This window comes from Colias croceus, chromosome 29 (genome assembly GCF_905220415.1).
Source record: "Colias croceus chromosome 29, ilColCroc2.1".
NCBI lineage: Eukaryota > Metazoa > Arthropoda > Insecta > Lepidoptera > Pieridae > Colias > Colias croceus.
In genome coordinates this window covers 2110379-2124132 of record NC_059565.1, presented here as the reverse complement: position 1 = coordinate 2124132, position 13754 = coordinate 2110379, and the positions used below count along the sequence as shown (strand labels likewise).

Genomic DNA, 13754 nt, shown 5'->3' with positions numbered 1-13754 from the left:
TATCGAGGAAGGCTATTATCATTACGCTATAACCAACAAGAGCGAAGCCACGCGGGTGAAACCGCGAAGCGCAGCCAGTAAAATATAATTACTAGCTTACCGCCCGCGGCTTCGCCCGCTTTATCTGAAATCTAATAAATTATATACAAAAACCTTCCTCTGAATCACTTTATCTATTAAAAAAAAACCGCATCAAAATCTGTTGCGTAGTTTTAAAGATTTAAGCATATAAAGAGACATAGGCACAGGGAAAGCGACTTTGTTTTATACTATGTAGTGATGATACAGCCTATGATACTCAGGAATAAAGTAGCTTTCTGTTAGTGAAATATCGGATCTTCTTTGAAAACGCGGGCGAAGCCGCGGGCGGAAATCTAGTAATAACTAAAAAATAAACAAATTGGTCGAGCCGTTCTTTAATTTTACTTTGCAATTTGACGAATCATTTTTAACACGCTTTTATTAGCTTCATCCGTACGTTTGTAATTGTTTTTTTTTTAATTTCAAAAGAGGAATTATCCATACTCTAAACTTTAGAGTATATAATTCCTTTAGACTGTAAAGCATTGAACAGATCAGGTCGTCCCAACTAAGCTATTTAGCAACTCGTGAGAAACCTTACACAACCGTTATATAATATTACCCAGTGACATACACGTATTTCCTTATAACCATTGCGTTACTTGTTAGACTGCCTGTATTTGTATGTCTTAATTCTTTAAATTATTGTATGGAAATCACTAGTGAAGAGTAACTAACTAAACTATATATGAATATATAATCTATACTAATATTATAAAGCTGAAGAGTTTGTTTGAACGCGCTAATTTCAGGAACCACGGTTCCGATTTGAAAAATTATTTCGGTGTTGGATAGCCCATTTATCGAGGAAGGCTATAATCATTATGCTACGAGATAAGAGTGGAGCCTTGCGGGTGAAACCGCGAAGCGCAGCTAGTAGTTAATATAGTTTAAAAGAGCGTATGTGCCGACTGCCGAGCGCCCATGTCAGAAGCGAAACTTCTTTGACAACATTGAAAGATACCAAAATCGTCGACTTACTCCATGACGTGACTGTATTGCCTTAAAATTTACTCTCAACGCGCCAAACGAAGTTTCACTTCAAAAGCTTTAAAAAGGACCCTTAAACTCGTGAAATTATTGTCTCGATATAGTTCTGTGGTCACCGATCCTTGTGTGCAGAAAGTTTGAACTAAATCTGTCCGTTTAAAGTGGCTCAAAATCGTGTCTAAACTAGTCGGTTACATACAAATAAACAGGTGATTAAGCTAATAAAAGCGTGTTAATGATAAAATTTTCTTTGAAAGCAAAATATCACTGGCATTGAAAAGCTTTCTGTTCAGAAAGTCCTTTAAATATAAGGCCATAGGTTCATTGAATATAAATTATCTTAATCAATTTAATAATTATAATTAGTGTTGCCCAAATTCAGTCTTGGTCTTGCAGTCTTGGTCTTGTTCTTGCGTTTTTGCAAGACCAAGACCAAGACTGACCGTGCAAGACGTGAGCAAGAACAAGACATAGCCTGCAAGACTCTTGCGTCTTGCAGCTAGGACTTAGCGCTATTTCACTGAGTAGTTAGGCGTAACAGTTCGGTGTATAGGTAGGTACGCTTAGGAATTCTATGAGACGCAAAAAAACTGTATCAAAGAATATGAAAAACTGGACCTATGCGCATTACGACTAATACCATAAACATAGCGAATAAAAAAATATCTATTAAAATCAAACTGAGTGCATGCATAGTTATGTTTTAACCATCGGCACTTTGATAATGCGGCATCAAAGGTTTTGTACTTACTTCTCAAAGAAATTTGCCGCTTTTCGGAAGTACATGGTTATGATACACGCTCCGGCGGCTTCTTTTGAAATCTAAAACAATCGTTGCCGCCACGCCGAAATCATAACATTTGACACTATTTGGTTGCCACCATAGGGCGTAGGTATACTCATGCAAAATAATTTCTAATTTTTTTAAGAGTAGGTAGGTAACTACAGGTGTTCCAAAAATAAATCATAAATGTTTAATAAGAAACAGTTACTTCCATGGAAAACGACATATAGGTCAGTTGATTTTTCGAATTTCTTATCAAATCTTCAGTTATTTATTAATCTGCTTGATCTTTACTATGGCTATGTTAATTCAAGCTCACAATGTTCCAATTCTAATACGTTTTTCTAAGATTTAAAGTAAACTTTAATAAATAGTAATAGACTAATAGGTAATTGCAAGACTTGCAAGACTCTTGCTGCAAGACCAAGACCAAGACCAAGACTGAGAGCGCAAGACCAAGACCAAGACCAAGACCAGGTGTATTGGCGCAAGACCAAGTCTCGTCTTGTTCTTGCATTTGGGCAACACTAATTATAATTTATAAACTAATATGTATGTCTTATTTAATATTTATGTATTAACTAACTTTTGGCCAAAGTCAAAGTAAAACCAGCATAGGTCCCGTTCGCATAGAATTTTCGGCATAAAAACTATGCTATATGTTAATCCATGTTACCCTCTATGTGTGCGTCAAAGATTTTAGTGGTACCACAAAAGAATTAAAACACAGTCTAACTTTAAACCAGGGATCTGTCACTTTAATAGTTGTCTATGTGAAATACGACAAAAGCAGATTAAAGAGAACCCGCGCTTAAAGTTAAACCCTGTCTAAAGCTATTTTTGGTAAGACAGTACTTATGTATTTAGTTGAAGACAGTTTATTGGTATACCTACCTTATATATTATTTAGTAGATAAATGAACTTATCACAGCTTTCTCGGTATTTACCTGGAAATATAAATATTATGATTAATAATAATTATAAAATCAACAAGAAAAGTAAAAAATACAGAAGTAGTTTATATAAACAATGTTTGAGGCTTTGATGACAAGTAAATAATCAAAGGTTTGAGGTTAATCGTCGTTTTATAAAATGCATTTTAAAATTAACTACAAGTATTTGTATTAAATTCTAATGCTTAAGTTTTAGACAAAGAGAGCAAAGCCACGGGCGGATAGCTATATCTCCTGCGTAGTTGGAAAATCTCAATTAAACTTAGACGCCATATAGATTCACTAATAGTAATTAGTCACTAGCTGTGCTCCGCGGTTTCACCCGCATTGCTCTGCTCCTGTTGGTCTTAGCATGATGATATAAAGCATATAGATTTCCTCGATAAATGGGCTATCTAACACCGAAATAATTTTTCAAATCGGACAAGCAGTCATACATAACATAACAGATAGATTTACTATTTTATATGTTTATTGTGGTTACAGCTTGTTTACAATATTATAAAATTTTCGAGGAATTGTCAAGGTGTTTATAATTCAATATTAATGACAGAAAAAAAACCCAGTGCAAGGTTGTACGAAAAATAAGAGTGACTAATTTATACAAGCTGTGGTTTCTGGATTTGTTTGATTTAATTAAGTCGCTAGATAAATAAGCATACTTCGTACTATAATCACATTACTTACGTTTGTCTGTGTGAGATATGCTTAAAATAATTGCACATTTTTTCATTATATTCTCACCAATGGATAGAGTAATTTTCGATGAAGGTTTAAATATAAATTATGTAAAGATTGTACCTACCTACCAACATTTATCTATTTATATGTCATGTTAAATTTATCTTAACTGTGTATTTTCTCCTATTGCCCTAATTAATTAATATTATATATAATATTATATTTATGAACGTACTGCTGCTCTAATCGCCAAAAGACGGGCCACTGAAAATCAGTGTTGCAACTGCGTTGCAATTTATGCTGAGTGGCTACCGTTTTTGGCTCCACTTCTTAGCTTCATATCGTATTTTAATTTTACTGTGTTTGAATTATATTGTCATTGTATTGTATTCTAATTGTATTGTGTGTTAATTGTGTTACTTCAACTGTGTGGAGTCAAATTAATTATCTTTCTTTCTTTCTTTCTTTTCTTTCTACCAAAAAAATAAAGCTTGTGTTTATTAAGATTGAACTTATCGGCTTCAATTAAATTCCCCTTAATTGTTTAAGTCGTTTTGCATATTTTATTGTGATAAATACAGTAACAGTTAAGTAGAGTAAACAATCGTGATAGTAGCTTAGTTATTCAAAGTACCTATCTTGTAAATTGTTACAAGTTTTTTGTATATTTAAAAAATAATAAATATATACAAATTTTCACCTTTAAAGTAATGTAATTTGCAATTGTAAATTACTTTGTACAAATCTAGACGATAGTTGTTCGGTGTAAAATCCCCTATAAAAATAATTTTAATTTTTACTTTAAATACATAAATAAAAAAATACAGAAAGAAAACACATTCAAGTTCAAGTCTAACACGTTTTTTAATAGAAATAAATAATCAGTTCTAACGAAATTTCCAGTTAAATTAAAGCAATATTTAAATACGTTACGGAAAACAAAAGTGTTACGATTCTTGCATTTTCTGTTCCGGTCTGATACATTTCTAGACTGACTTGTAAAAGGTTGCATTTTGATTTAATAATCCTACTTATATTATATACTAATACTATATTGTATACTTATGTAGGTAGGTACATAATATACTAATGTTTATTTTTTTTTTAATAACTTTTGTTTAATGTTTTTGTGCGCGTATCTTCGTATGAATGATTGGTCGCAAAAAGGTGTTTTGTATTGTATCTCGTAGTATCTTGATTAATAATAATCTATCTCTGTGTTAAATTTCATCAAAATCCAATGAGCCGTGATAATAATTATCGTCACTTTAGGAGTTAAACTGTATATAATCGAAGAATTAGAATTATATTCTACAATTTAATTGTCCCGATGTTATTTGAAATTAATTCCGAAAATGTCCCGATTAGATGGTTTCTTATGTTAAATATTAATATAACCTTATAAACTTAACATTTAATATCCTTAACAGCTATATACAGACAGCGTCACATGCAAACACTAGTTCACAATAATTATTATTAACCTGTTATTGTAAAAACACATGTTTCTAAAAAGCAGGCGACCTAGGCCTTGCGAGGTAATTAGGTAACCTCAGTCATTCCATTTTATCGTAATAACGTAATTATGTGTATGTCATTAAATATATAAATAAAATAAAATGAATAAATGGATAAAAGATATTTATTTATGTGGAGTAATTATTAACGAAATTGCGCGGATGATGGATTATGAAAGGCACCTACGAATGTTTTATATGCGAATTTAACTATGTGTTGGTTTGTATGTGTGTCTCGTCTTTACGCCTAAATCGCTGAACCGATTTGTATGAAATGGTACTCAATATAGTTTGAGGTCTGAACAACAACATAGGATAGGTTTTATCCCGGAAAACAGACAGGAACGGGAAAAATGCGAGCTAGTAGAAATATACTTCTAACGTACTAAAACAAAAACTGAATAACTCATTTAAAAAATTCTTTCGTCGAAAGAAACTGTCCCGAAATCTGTTCGCAATAAACCGCAAAACTACTGCACCGATTTTCAACCTGTTTGAAGCTTTTAGATAGTATTATAATATTATCTATGCTTTAAGCATAAAATTTGTTAAGTTTTAGACGCAGGCGAAACCGCATACGGAAGCCAGTGTCTTATTTATAATATATAAAATAAATGAAAATTGCATATAACTTCGCGGTTCATTTTACAATCGTCGACATAGTAAGTTATTAAAATATGAGGAAAAACCTATAATTACAATGTAACTAATTGACGCTATAATTGTTTTATCTATTGCCTGTTTTATACAAAAACTAGTACTTAGTAGTATAGAAGTAAAGTTATTGTCTACCGTCACATTTCTATATGCGTCACTTATGACGTTATAGCGCGCAAGAGCAACTTTTGTCTCCGCAACTATATGTGCTTGTGGAGTGTGTCCGGAACGAGACGAAGCGGGTGGAAGTCTTGCAAAAGTTGGATGCTTCGCGGGCCAATATGGGAATTTTCTGTGGTTTTTTATCCAACCCTTCCTCGGAGGAGGCAGGGTTGGTGTATGGCATGGTGGGAGATTTTCTTGCAACTTATAGCGCTAGCTCCTAGGAGTTCTCATTGTTTTATTTAGAAATGTTAATTGTTATGTGTCTAGTTTGTAAGTTGTTTGTTGCAATGGGGCTGCCATGAACATTTGTTCAAAAGCCCAGAAATATATGATTAAAAAAAAAAAAAAAAACTATTTTGTCTCTCCCATGACCCATCCATTGGGATGTTTCAATCATTGAATACATAAATAAAATGAAAAGACATTGCCATATGTAAATGTTATTTATCTTTCTTGCATCACATACAGGAGGTAATAAGTTTTACGACATGTGACATCTGCCTGCACTTGGCCAGCGTGGTGGATTATGGCCCAACCTCATAGGAGGCCCGTGTCCCTGCAGTGGGAACACAATATGGGCTGATGATGATGATGGAAAAATAAAATATATAATATTATATTTTATTTTTTTATATAGTATTTAGTCAATAATAAAATAAGATGGAACTAACCCTTAATTTACATTAGCCAGCTTAATTTACATTCTAAAAGTAAAACATTATTTCTGATAAATATTATTATTGATAGAAATAATGCTAATTTACTTTACCGGGATGTTATTATTCTAAACGTAATTATTAGCTTACTACAGCCATAGATAGTTGTATAAAAATAGGTAGGTAAACAGGTTTGAACTAGGTCAATACTAGTTTTAGACCTAGATTTAAATATATGGCATCTGCTTGCAATGTCGTCTCTATGCTGTTAATTTTTTAATTAACTAGCTGTGCTCTGTGGTTTTACCCGCATTGCTCCGCTCCTGTTGGTCTTAGCGTGATGATATATAGCCTATAGCCTTCCTTGATAAATGGGCTATCTAACACCGAAATAATTTTTCAAGTCGAAGCTGTAGTTCCTAAGATTAGCGCGTTCAAGCCTTGTTCAAACAAACAAGTCTTCAGCTTTATAATATAAGTATAGATAATAATAGATATATTTTTATTAAATTGATTAATAGTTTGATAGTGTGAGCATGTTAATTATCTGAACCATAACTTATTAAAAATAATTTAATATATTATATACTTAGATAGTGTAGTTATTAGCACGTTATTAATTATCTATACTAATATTATAAAGCTGAAGAGTTTGTTTGTTTGAACGCGCTAATCTCGGGAACTTCTGGTCCGATTTGAAAATTTCTTCGGTGTTAGATAGCCCATTTATCGAGTAAGGCTATAAGGATATATATCATCACGCTAAGACCAACAGGAGCGGAGCAATGCGGGTGAAACCGCGGGGAACAGCTAGTTATCTATAAAAATATAGTAATTTGTTTTACTATCTGATTCTTTTGGACAATAAAAATGTATAATTTTCATTTAAATTATATATGAATGGATAATAACAAACAATAGGTATTTTGCTATTATACCTATCATCGAAGGATGTATCGGATGTTTGTTATTCAGTGTATTCTTTCACGCCAAAACGGTTTGATAGGATCTGAATAAAATTTGACACAACTATAGATTGCTTATTATATTATCCTGATTTTGTCAAACTTTGTGTGTCATGTGTTCAATAAAGAGTAATATACTATGCGAGTAAAACCGCGAGCAAAAGTTTTATTTTATAAAAAAAGTTAGGTATTCAGTGGAAAATTTGTTTTCCATTATAATAAAATTTAATTTTAATTCCAATATAAACAAAAATTTGGCGACAAATTTGACAGTTCCTGTTTATGTTAATAATATAATAATTATTAATCTGCTATTTATATTCATCAATTAGTAATAAATCATGACGTATTGCCACCATAAAATTATATAATATTCTAGGTGCGTTACGTTTTTTATATACGTTTATACTTTTTTTTTTATTATTATTGTGCGTAGTTTTTTTTGTGTCTGTAAACCTTCTGATGGATATATGACAGATTATATATTATTAAAATGAGCAAGAAGCTTATATTTAATACACTGGAGATTTCAGTATGAACATTTAACTTGTAACAAGAAAATATGACATTGAATGACACCTGTATGTTTTTTATCCCTTTCACACCTAACTTGGTCACCCCCACAGAAAGAGATAAAAAAACATACAGGCGTCATTCAATGTCATATTTTCTTGTTACAAGTTAAATGTTCATACTGAAATCTCCAGTGTATTAGATTTAAGCTTCTTGAAAATGAGTATTACCTATTGCTTATGAAAATTATATTTTTATCAAATTTGTGCGTAAATGTGACGTTGTTATACTATGCGTTATTAATCTTGGTTTTGACAAATATTTTTTGGACTTTTTTGCGTTTGTGTTTCAATATTGTATTGGTTGGGTTTTTTTTTGTTTTTCTATTCATGAATAAGTGGTTAATGTGTTGTTGGTTGAGGTTAATGTATAAAAGGCTTCGTTAATCAAAGAGAGTTAAATAACTTTAAAAAAATATAAATTTATAAAGAATAGAAAAAATTCGATCACGAGGCGGGACTCGAATCCGCATCCTTCGCGCCATTCCGGGGCGGATGTCTAACCAACTCAGCCACTCGTGACCCGCCAGAGCAATCGAATTTATTCTACTCTTTCAGTTTTATGTGTCTTAAGGGACACACCGGATTTTTTCTATTCTTTATAAATTTATATTTATAAAGCACTAGCGGTCCGCCCCGGCTTCGCCCGTGGTACATATTAACGTTTTCTCTACATAAGAACCATCCTCGTACTTCAAGGAATATAATAAAAAAAGAATTATCGAAATCGGTTCAGCCGTTCTCGAGTTATGGAATTACAACGAAAAGTGGCATTGATTTTTATATATTAGACTAGCGGTCCGCCCCGGCTTCGCCCGTGGTACATATTAACGTTTTCTCTACATAAGAACCATCCTCGTACTTCAAGGAATATAATAAAAAAAGAATTATCGAAATCGGTTCAGCCGTTCTCGAGTTATGGAATTACAACGAAAAGTGGCATTGATTTTTATATATTAGATTTGAATGCCATAAAAACCAAAAATATAAATTCAACTTTAAAAAAAGTTTTATTTTATAGATGTGTCTAATAAAGGCAATAATAATGTTGTTTTACACTTCTAAATATGTATAGGTTTTTATAATCTTTGGTTAGATTGAAACAAGAATATATTGACATTTTAACCGACTTCAAAAAGGTGGAGGTTGCTTCTAGAAGTGAAAGTTCTTTATCGGGGTTGGAAAGAAATTTAGTGTAACATTTTTTCGTTACGCGTGACATTTTTTTCGTTACGCGCCATCTTTTTCTTATCCCTACCACGCGTGATTCGACGTATTTCTGTAAAGTTGCATATTATAGTAAATTATTTTTTGAAATATAAGGTCATAAAGAAGTTTCACTTCTTACGTGTGTACACTAGTACACGCACACATTTTTAGTTTATTACATTTTAACTAAAAAAATACACAATTTTTATAGCATTACAATGCCTATATTATCTTTATTCACTCATACGAAGCCAGTAAGCTAGCCAGCTATATTTTCACAACATTAGCCGATGTAGCAATCGGTTTATCATTATACATCGATAAATTAGTCTGCATAAGTATTTCAGCGGACATTGGCACGACAACCTCAATAATATGTAATTGATTACATCGCGAATTTTTAGAGATCCGCCGTGAAATTGTATTGTTTCGTGTAATACTGTAATTGAAGTGAAACTTCTTTATCGGGGTTGGAAAAAAATGTAATGTAAAATTTTTCGTTAGGCGTGACATTTTTCCGTTACGCGCCATCTTTTTCTTATCCCTACCACGCGTGATTCGACTTATTTCTGTAAAGTTGCATAAATTATTTTTTGAAAAATAAGGTCATAAAGAAGTTTCACTTCTTACGTGTCTATACTAGTACACGCACACATTTTTTTTATTCGATTTGATTTTATAAAAGTATTATAAAAGAAATAGTAGACTTTCTAACGGATTTCGAATAACTTTTAAGTTTATATTCAAAAGTATTATGATCTTTGTAGCATAAATACGAATTTATAACAGTAATAATATATCAATTTGAAATTTAATTGAACAGTTAAATTCTTGGAACAAAAGTGTGTGTATGCAAGTCTGTGTGTTTAAGGCTTTTTCGTATACACACACAGGCGCAGCCATAAACGTACATACGTCTCTGTAGGTGATATTGTTATAAGTCTCTAATACATAGATATAGCCGCTTCTTGTGATTAATTTAAAAAAAAGTATATCCTAATAAACATTTCTCGTTTTATTTTGCATTTTTATATAAAGTAGGTACCTACCTACTTTAGCCTTTTAGCTTCTTACAAATTACAGTAAAATGCTATTTTAATACGAAAATTTAAATGTACGGAACCAATGTAATTAAAAATCAGATATATATCAAAACAATTGTGCCAATCAAAGTAAAAATTCGGTCAGCTACAAATCATACTTTCTTGCAATAAATAGTTGTTATTAATATGTTTGTTTCTCTGTATAATAAAAACTGCTTAAACAGCGCTATAAAATTATTTTTATAATATTATTTATAAGAATTGTGAAATATGATTCCGTTGAAACGATGATTACGTTTTTGATGTAATTTGATCGTATTTTTTTTAGAAAATAGGTCATTTTTTTAAAATTATACACCACCGGTTTGTATAAACTTAAAATTATAATATGCAATATAAAAATGAATCGCAAAATGTGTTGGTAAGTCGTAAGCGCGTAACTCGATAACGGCTGAATCGATTTCGTTAATTCTTTTTTTACAATATTCCTTGAAGTACGACGATGGTTCTTGTGGAGAGAAAACGTAAACATGTACCATAGACAGAGAACTAGTATATAATATAATTTTCGTGACACAGTGTAAGATAACAGTGGAAACGACTCTCCCAAAATATAGTCCACAGGAATCAAAGACCTACAAAATATCAAATCCTACTAATATTATAAATGCGAAAGTTTGTGAGGATGTATGTGGGTGTGTTTGTTTGTTACTCTTTCACGCAAATACTACTGAACCGATTACAATTTACAATGAAATTTAGCACACATATAGAGGGTAACTTGGATTAACGGATATCCCACGGGAACGGGAACTATGCAAGTTTTTCTTTGAAAACGCGGGCGAAGCCGCGGGCGGAATTCTAGTCTTTCCTATTTTAAAAAGAAGAAACATCATTCATAATTTTATTTGCTTAGATTTTCTGTCAATTAAAATGACAATTAATAATACCTGTATGAAACTTATTTAAAAGTCAAATAAGTTTAGATATTATCAGCATGTGGTGAAATTGGCTCTTATTTCTTGACATTAATCATCACTACACAGTATAAAACAAAGTGGCTTCCATCTGTCTGTGTGCTTAGATCTTTAAAACTTAGGCCCAGATTCACAATCGTGACTTTACTTTAGAGCAAAAGAGTCTTCACAAAGTAAACTTTGTATGGCCGAAGTTTACTTTCAACATATTTAATTTCAGAGAGAATTGCTTGAAAAGTACGGCCCCAAAGTAAAGTACAGGGTAAGACGTGTAACTGTTACTTTATACGCATAATTTATGTTTTTGAGAACATAATATTATTAAATTAAGTTATATTTTCATAAAAAAACATATTATATAATAATAACATTATTATTTTATATCAAACAAACATAAATGAAATGTTTAGAAAAAAAACCATTATGTAGGAAGATTATAGTAGAAATATCAAAAACCGGTAGCCACAGCAAAATTCGTCAGAAAAATATTATAATAATGTTAAAAGACAAACGAAACAATGCAACGATCAACACATCAACAAAAAAATGTTACTCGACATGACGTTTCGATCTATAACCCAACCATATTAAAATGTGTTTCTGTTCTAGGAAATTGGTTTAAAATGAAGGCCTACATGATTTATACGCATAGTCATGTAAAGTTTACTTTGAGACCAAAGTCATGATTATCGGCTCCTTAGCCTTTACTAAGTAAAGTATAGTTTCTGGAAAGTAAAGATGAGCTTGACACGACTAAGAAATATATTTTTGGTTGAAAGTAGATCTTTCCATCAAAGTAAAGTTAAAGTGCGATCTATGAATCTCGGCCTTAGCATCTGATTTTGATGCGCTGTTTTTAATAGACAGTGATTCTCGAGGAAGGCTTTGGTACTAGAATAGTTATTACATTACGTATGGTTTAGCATATAAATAAAAATTTTTTTCTCTTTATCTCTTACCTTGAGCAGTCTGGAAGAGATCGCTAGTAAGCGATAAGGTCTTGTCTAGTAGGTACCTAGCGTAAATTCAAATTCAAATTTCATTTATTTACAAGAAAGTAGTTACAAAAAAGGTGTTATTCTTATATTACAATATACAAAGGCGCTGATACATTCTACCCACTATTTGGGTGTGCAAATATTAATCCGTTTTGTATAATTGTAAATATATTTTACTTGGTGTGGTAACTATATTAAATTGATAAATAAATAAATAATTTGTTTTAGACAAGGCGGGCGAAGCCGCGGGCGGTAAGCTAGTGCAATATAAATTACAGATAGTAACCTTTTATAAGTAATTTTTTTGAAACTCCACTGCGTGAATTATGCATTTTTTACCATACAGTTTTGGTCAAATCTCCATGTCACCTTCACTGTGACAAAAAGAGTGTTCTGACATAGATGTGTCACAGATAATGTTTGACACAACCTTGCCCGTGTTTATTTAATGATTTAAAAAAATAAGGGCCGCCATGTTTTTTTAGCTTTTCTAGCATTGCTTTGATGTTGGAAATTGATTGATTTATATATAAATTACTTATAGTCTTACCACAAAACAATTTAAACACAGTCTAACTTTAAAACAGGGATCTGTCACTTTAATAGTTGTCTATGTGAAATACGACAAAACCAGATTAAAGAGAACCCGCGCTTAAAGTTAAACCCTGTCTAAAGTTTTTGTGGTAAGACAGTTTAAGTCTAAATTAACACATCTACACGGACGAAGCCTGGGCTTTTAAATAGATCTAATAAATGTGAAAATAATTATTATAATTTAAAAACCATAATTTATATTAAAACAATGCTGTTATACCTAAACATGATAATATGTTGTACAACTTATGCCATTCTAAAATACCTACTTATTTAATAAATACTTTATGTAACCTTATTCTTAGTTTTAGCCCCACGTTTTTGTTGAAAATATTACCTTCTCTATATTACAATAGAACTAAAAAAACAGGGTTTTAAAACCGTTAATATTTGATTAAATCCACCCCGACATTATCGTTTCGATGAAAAATTCTCGTCTCGTAAAACATAAGTTGACCAGAATAAATTCAAAAACCGACCTTCAATCCAAATCATCTCAAGTTATTAAAATCTAATTAAACCCCGCTTTAAAACCGTTAAATTAATATCTACTCCGCCACGTCTAAATAAGGTTACATAAGCCAGTAACAGGTTGGTTGCTAAACTAACCTACAAACGTGGATTTAGTATAATGTTGGTATTTATTGCAAATAACGAATTCGTACTTAATGCAAAGTGTGATATTGCGTTTATTTACTAGATGTTTGCCCGCGGCTTCGCCCGCATTTTCAAAGAAAAACCCGCGTAGTTCCCGTTTCCGGGATTTCAGGGATAAAACCTATCCTATGTGTTAATCCAAGTTACCCTCTATATGTGTGCTAAACTTCATCGTAATCGGGTCAGTAGTATTTGCGTGAAAGAGTAACAAACACACACACACACATCCTCTCAAACTTTCGCATTTATAATAT

At 31.8% G+C, this 13754-nt stretch overlaps 1 protein-coding gene across 2 annotated transcripts in view; it reads right to left on the bottom strand.

Annotated features, from left to right (window-relative positions):
- The window catches only part of LOC123704372 (scavenger receptor class B member 1), a 97986-nt gene that overhangs the window by 58396 nt on the left and 25836 nt on the right, over nucleotides 1-13754 (bottom strand). Inside the window, exon 2 of one of the 2 annotated variants that reach the window (XM_045652731.1) lies at nucleotides 2750-2803. The exons of the other annotated variant lie outside the window; for it this stretch is intronic. The gene's annotated coding sequence lies outside the window, so the exon portion shown is untranslated. The remainder of the gene's footprint in view (nucleotides 1-2749; nucleotides 2804-13754) is intronic. 2 annotated transcript variants of the gene reach the window in all.